Here is a 6,652-nt window from a genome sequence, read left to right on the forward strand (position 1 = left end):
GGCCAAAGGGGTGAGGCCACGCCCCCCAGCCCCTCCCTCTATCTCCCCGTCTTTGCTCACCTGGGCCTGCAGGGGGCGCAGCTGCGCCTGGAGCTTCCCATTGGATGCGGCCAGAGCCCGGAGCTGGATCCAGCGACGGGACTGGAAGGGATGGAGGGGGGGACACAAGGAAATGAGGGACCCCAAAGCCATGGGAGGGACCCAAATACCCCCCAAGACCCCCAAACACCTTAAATATCGCCCCATATTTCCCCACAAGCCTCTCCCTTAACACCAAACCCATCCATAACCCCCAGATCCCCCTCCCAGCACCCCCAAAATTCCCCCTAAAGCCCCAAACTCCCCCATGTCATCCCCTATAGACCCAAAATCCCCCTCCAGGACCCCCACATATCCCTCATCCCTCCCAAAAAGCGGCGCTGGGACCCTTTAGGGACCCCAACCCCTCCCCATAACCATCAAATTCCACTTCCCAGACCCCCCCAAGCCCATCAGGACCCCCCCCCAAATCCCCATATTCCCCCGTTGGCACCCACCAGCCGCTGCTTCCCCTCCTGCAGCTGCCTCCTCAGTGGCCCCAGGGCAGTTTCTGGGGAGTCCATGGGGCTGCCCCGTAGCTCTGGGCCCTGCTGGATCTGGGCCCCCCGAGCCCCTGAGAGCCCCGTGGCCTCCAGCATCAACCTGGTGGCAAGGGGGGCCCCAAAGCCAAACGTTGAGGGGAGTTTGGGGGGCCCAAAGGGGTCCAGATCCCATTTTGGGGACCCCAAAAGGGCTGCAGGGACCATGGAGGGGTTGGGGGCACCCCAAAAGGTCTCAGCACTGGGTTTAGGGAGAATCTGGGGGGGCTTTAAGGACCCCTATGAGCCCAGCACCCACTTCAGAAGGAAACCCAGGGGGTTTAAAGTATAGAGGGGGTCCCTAAAGGGTTCTGGGGTTCAGGAGTGGGGAGGAAAAGATCATGGGGGAGGGCCCAGGGGCAGTTTTGGGTTGCAGGGGGGGAAACCGGGCTGCAGGATGTATTCGGGGGGTCCTTGAGAGGGTTTTGGGTGCATGGGGGAATCCATAGGGTGGTTTTGGGGTGCAGAGGGCTTGTTTTGGGGTGCACAGTGGGTGCTTTTGGGGTGCAGGGGGGTGTTTTGGGGTGCAGTGGGGGTAGATTTGGGGTGCAGAGGTGTGTTTTGGGGTGCAGGGGGGCGGTTTTGGGGTGCCGTGGGGCTTCTGGGATGCATGGGGGTGGTTTTAGGGTGCAGGGGTTGTGTTTTGGGGTGCAGGGGGCTTGGTTTTGGGGTGCGGGGGGGCGTTTTGGGATGCAGGGGGTTGTTTTGGGTGCAGGGGGATGGTTTGTGCAGAGGGGGTGTTTTGGATGCAGGGGGGATGGTTTTGGGGTGCAGGGGGGTGTTTTGGTCCCTGTGGGACCCCCCAAAACCCCACAGAGCCCCCCCAAAACCCTCTAACGCTCCCCACCCCGCCCCCCAAACCTGAATCTCCTTGAGGTGCTGGTACCTGAGCCCCGAGTTAAGGAGGAAACCTGGGGGGGGGGGGGGGGGGGTTAAAGGAGGGGTTGGGGGGGGCGGGGAGGATCATGGGAGGGAACTGGGGGTTCCTGGGCATCCCAATGGGATTTGGAGGGGTCCTAAAGGAATTTGGGCTCCTGTGCATGGATCTGGGAGAAGGGGGTGGGGGGGGGGTCACAAGGGGGAATTGGGGGGTGCTGGGGGGTTGTTGGGATCCCAATAGAATTTGGGATGGGTCCTAACAGGCAAAGGGGTTTGGGGGGGTCCTGAGGGGTTTTGGAGGCTCCCCAATGAGCTTGCGGGTGCCCAGAGGGGGCATTTTTGGGGTGCCCCCCCCTTTGGGGTGCAGCGGATACCACAGCAGGTTCCCTTTGATCTTCTTCACATTCCTACAGGAACACACACACACCCCCCCGCCATGTATTTTAGGGACCGATCCGAGGTTTGGGGTCCCTCCAGATGTTGCAGTTCCTCCCCCCAGATGTTGGGGTGCCCCCCTCACCGCGGGTGCCGCACGTGGCCCATGATGTACTCCCGGATGGGGGCACAGGGCCCCGTGCACAGCCTGGAGGTGGGGGAGAGACAAAGAGAGGGGGTCAGGAGCACCCCAACCCCCCCAGGACCCCAAAAGCCCCCACTGGGGGGTCCCGCGGGCTCCAACCTGCGCAGGTCGGGATCGGAGGGGAGCTCCAGCTCCGCCATGATGGGCGAAATTGGCGCGCTGGGAGCGCCGCGCGGCACGACGGGAGTTGTAGTCCAAGCCGGGCGGCGCCTTAATGGCGCTGTATGGGTGTCGCACTGCATCATGGGAGTTGTAGTCCAGGATGGGCGACGCCACGACAGGCCTCTCTGGTTGCCGCGCGGCATGATGGGAGTTGTAGTCCTCTCCTGGGCACAGCCATAACGGGTCTCTATGGGCAGCGTGGGGCATGATGGGAGTTGTAGTCCTGGCTGAGCAGCGTCAGAGCGGGGCTCTATGGGGGCAGCGTTGCATGATCAGGGTTGTAGTCCCTGTAGTCTATGGGTCTCTATGGGGTCTCTACTATGGGTCTCTGTGGGTCTCTATGCTTCACTTTGGGTCGCTTTCGGGCTCTCTGGGGTGTCTATGTGGTATCTATGGATCTCTATAGGGTCTCTGTAGCTATCTATGGGTCTCTATGGGTCCCTGCAGGGTCTGACCATGGAGGGGGGGGTCTCTTTACGAGTCCCTTGGAGGGGGGAGCAGCAGCTGCTCCAGTACCAGGACGCGGGGGGCTGCGGGGTCAGAGCTCCGAGACCCCCCCCTCTACCCCTATTGCCCCCATTACCCCAAACTGCTCCCATTGCCCCATTACCGCCATTGCCCCCATATAAAGCCATGGAGCAGCAGTGGGTGTGAACCTGTCCCTGCCCCATAGGGTTCTATAGGGGTCCATAGGGATCCCATCGCCCCCCATCTCCCTCCGTTCTCCACCCCCACCCGCCAAAGCGCGCTCTGTTCCTGTCGCCCCGCCTACTTCCACAGCAGCCAATCAGCTCCTGGCTCCGCCCACTGCACCTCGGAGCCAATCAGAGCGCAGGGCGGGAGAGTAGACCCTCCCCTCCCCTCAGCTGACTCCGCCCCCTGTGACGGCCACAGGCGCGAGGAGAGGTGGGGGGGGGCAATGGGGCCAATGTGGGGGTAATAAAGGCAATGGGGGGCAATGGGGGGTAAGTGGAGGGGCAATGGGGATCCTGGGGTCTCCATGGGGCGAACTGCGGCCCTTTGGGGCATCAAACTTCACAACTCCATTTCCTCACCCCCATTTCCTCCCTTTTTCTCCTCATTTCCCCCATTCCCTCTGTATTTCCCCCATTCCCCCCCATTTCCCACCTATTTCTCCCCCATTCTCCCCCTCCCCCCCCCCCCAGGCTGTTCCCATGAAGCCGCCACAACTCCGCTCCCTCCCCCCCGCGCCGACGCCTCCGCACGAGGCGGGAACTGGACGGGACTAAACTGGGCCGGGGAGGGGGCGAGGCCCGGGACCGATCCTGGCCCCTGCGCGCCCCCCGCAGCCCCCTCCCCCCCTCCGCGTCACGTGGTCATCACCCAGCACCGCCTCCTGCCCCACCCCCGCGGGCTCTTCGCCCTCCAGGTCACCTCGGGTCACGTGGGGCGGGGCCTCGGCACCCCCCGCACTATAGGGGTGCCCCGTAACTTTGAGGGGGGCACAGAGGAGGTGCCCCATAACTTGGGCGGCTCCATAGGGGGGACCCAGACCCCGCCCCATAACTTGGGGGCCTCCACAGGTGGGGAGCCCCATAACTTGGGGGAGGGCACAAAGGGGGACCCTCAGACCCCACCCCATAACTTGGGGGCACAAAGGGGGGCTCCATAGTGGGGACCCAGATGCCGCCCCATAGCTTGGGGGGCACGAAGGGGGCGCCTCATAACATGGGGGGGGCCACAAAGGGGGACCCCCAGAGCCCGCCCCATACCTTAGGGGGCACAAAGGGGGGCTCCATAGGGGGGACCCAGACCCCGCTTCATAACTTGGGGGGGACAAAGGGGGCACCCCATAACTTAGGGGGCTCCATAGGGGACTTCGAGAGCCTGCCCCATACCTTGGGGGCCACAAAGTGGGCGCCCCATAACTTGGGGGTCCCAATGCTCGCCCCCCAACACCCAATAGCGCGGGTCCTGGCCGCCCGCTTGGGGGCGCTGTTGCACCGGGCCCCGGCGCTGCTACGGGAGCGGCGCCGCTCGGTGCTGGGGGCGCTGCTCCGTGGGGGGGGCACCGGGGCTTCCCCCCCGGCTCTCGCCACTGCTCCGGGGGCACCGGGACTCGAACCCGGGACCTCGGGACTCGAACCCGGGAGCTCGGGGCTCGAACCCGGGCTCCCTGGAGCCTCAATGGGAGCCGCAACCGGATGTGCGGCGGGACCGGGGCATTCCCAGCCCCATCTTTGGGAGTGGGAAGTGAGTTGCGGGGCAGTGGGAAGTGGTTGGGCAAAATGGGTAATGGGGGTAATGGGTAATGGGGTAACAGGGCAATGGGGGTAATGGGGGCCAATAGGGTCAATGGAGACAATGAGGGGCAACGGTGGGCAATAGTGTCTCTCCCCCCCACCCCAGAGCCCCCCCTCCTGGAGCCCAGTTCTGCTCTTCCAGCCCCATGGAATTCCCTGTCCACGCTCCCCCCTACAATCGGATCCGGACGTGGATCTGTGTCCATGTGTGGGGCATCCGGATCCGGATCCAGATCCCATAGGATCTGCTCCCAAGCACCAGGAGCTGTGATGCCAATGGGATCCCGTGCTCCCAGATGATCCAAGGCTCTGGAATGAGGCAGAGCTGCAGCACGACCCGGTGCTTCGGGATGATTCCATGCTCCCAGAGAGCCTGGTGCGGCTCCGGCACAATCCGGTCCTCTGGGGTGATCCAGGGATCTGGGATGATCCAATGCTCCAGAATGATCCAGGGATCCAGGGTGATCCAGGGATCTGGGATGATCCAATGCTCCGGAATGATCCAGGGATCCAGAATGATCCAGGGATCTGGGATGATTCAAGGATCCGGAATGATCAAAGGTTCCAGAATGATCCAGGGACCCAGGTTGATGCAGGGATCCAGAATGATCCAGAGCTCTGGAATGATCCATGGCTCCAGAATGATCCCAGCATGATCTGGTTCGGCTCCATCAGGATCCATTTGTGTTCCAACAGGATCCAGTGTTCTGGCATGATCCACAGCTCCAGAATGACCAAGTCTGGTCCCATTCCAATCCCAGTCGGCTCCATTCACACCCAGTTCAGTCCCATTCCAATCCCATTTGGACCCAATTCGGCTCCATCCCAATCTGGTTCACTCCCATCCCAATCCTATTCAGCTCCATCCCAATCCCATTCAGTCCCATCCCGATCCAGTTCCACTCCTTTTGGACCCAGTTCAGCCACATCCCAATCCCATTCGGCTCCATTCAGATCCAATTCGGTCACATCCCAATCCCATTCATCCCTAGACTGATCCCATTCGGCTCCATTTGGACCCAGTTCGGTCCCATTCCAATTGCATTTGTCTCCATCCCAGTATGATTCATCCCTATCCCAACCCAATTCAGCTCCATCCCGATCCCATTTGGCCCCATCCGGGCCCGGTCCAGCTCCATCCAGACCTAACCCAGCTCCATCTGGGCTCAACACGGCTCCATCCGGCCCCATCCGGATCCGATCCAGCTCCATCCAGACCCAATCCGGCTCCATCTGGATCCAATCTGGTTCCATCCGGACCCATCCCAGCTCCGCTGCTGCTGCCCCTCCCTGGCGCCTTGGGGCTGCTGTGGGCACTGGGGCTGAGAGCCCCCCCCCATAAAACACTCCTTTGCGTCAACATCATTTTGGGGTGAAACCAGCACTTTTAGGGTCATTTTCTGGGTTATAATGGGGTATAATGGCAGTATAAGGGGTTGTAATGGGGTTATAATTAAGTATAATGTTATAATGGGGTTACAATGGGGTATAATGGGCTATAATGGGGTTATAATAGGGTATAATGGGGTATAATGGTGGTATAATAAAGTATAATAGATTATAATGTGTTGCAATAAGGTTACAATTGGGTATAATGTGTTATAATGGGGTATAATGGGTTATAATGGGGTTATTATGGGGTATAATAGGGTATATTGGGGGATAATGGGGTTATAATGGATTATAATGCGGTTATAATGGGGTATAATGGGGTATGCTGGGGTTATCTCTTTCACGGACACCCCCCTGTCATGGGGGAAGAGCCTGCATACCCCAGTGAGGTTGGGAGCTACGCTGGTGGTGGCTCATGCCTCCGGTAGGGTCTCCCATTCCAGACCAGTCTCAACTGAAGGGGCAGACAAAGTGTGTCCATGGCAGGATGGGCTCACCAGCCTTGGGGCAACCATCCTAGGAGAAGGACAGCTCTAACTTCAAACCTGGGCAGACGGAGCTCGTTGGGCCCTGTAAGGCCATCCATCTAAGAAAAGGACACTCTAACCAAGCCTGCGACCGGAGGACTTTGCTGTCACCGTCCAAGCTCGCTAGGCCCTGGCAGACAAACATCAGGCGTAAAGGACGGGGCCAGTTCTGCGCATGCTGTGCCTCACCTAAAAAACCCACTGCTCCTTGGCCTTTTTAGTTATCAGCAC

The 6,652-nt window shown here is 60.6% G+C and overlaps 1 long non-coding RNA gene across 1 annotated transcript; it reads right to left on the reverse strand.

Annotated features, from left to right (window-relative positions):
- Positions 1–1,468: 1,468 nt before the first annotated feature.
- LOC130593334 (uncharacterized) lies at positions 1,469–2,082 on the reverse strand. The gene is made up of 3 exons (XR_008970785.1): positions 2,017–2,082; positions 1,871–1,903; positions 1,469–1,503 (listed from the first exon to the last, which is right to left on the reverse strand). It is a non-coding gene; the product is annotated as an uncharacterized LOC130593334 (long non-coding RNA).
- Between the last annotated feature and the right edge of the window lie 4,570 nt (positions 2,083–6,652).

The sequence above is a fragment of the Pezoporus wallicus genome, unplaced genomic scaffold (genome assembly GCF_028554395.1).
Source record: "Pezoporus wallicus isolate ANWC-B61680 ecotype Strahan unplaced genomic scaffold, APGP_CSIRO_Pwel_v1 contig_5829, whole genome shotgun sequence".
In the NCBI taxonomy this organism is placed as follows: Eukaryota; Metazoa; Chordata; class Aves; order Psittaciformes; family Psittacidae; genus Pezoporus; species Pezoporus wallicus.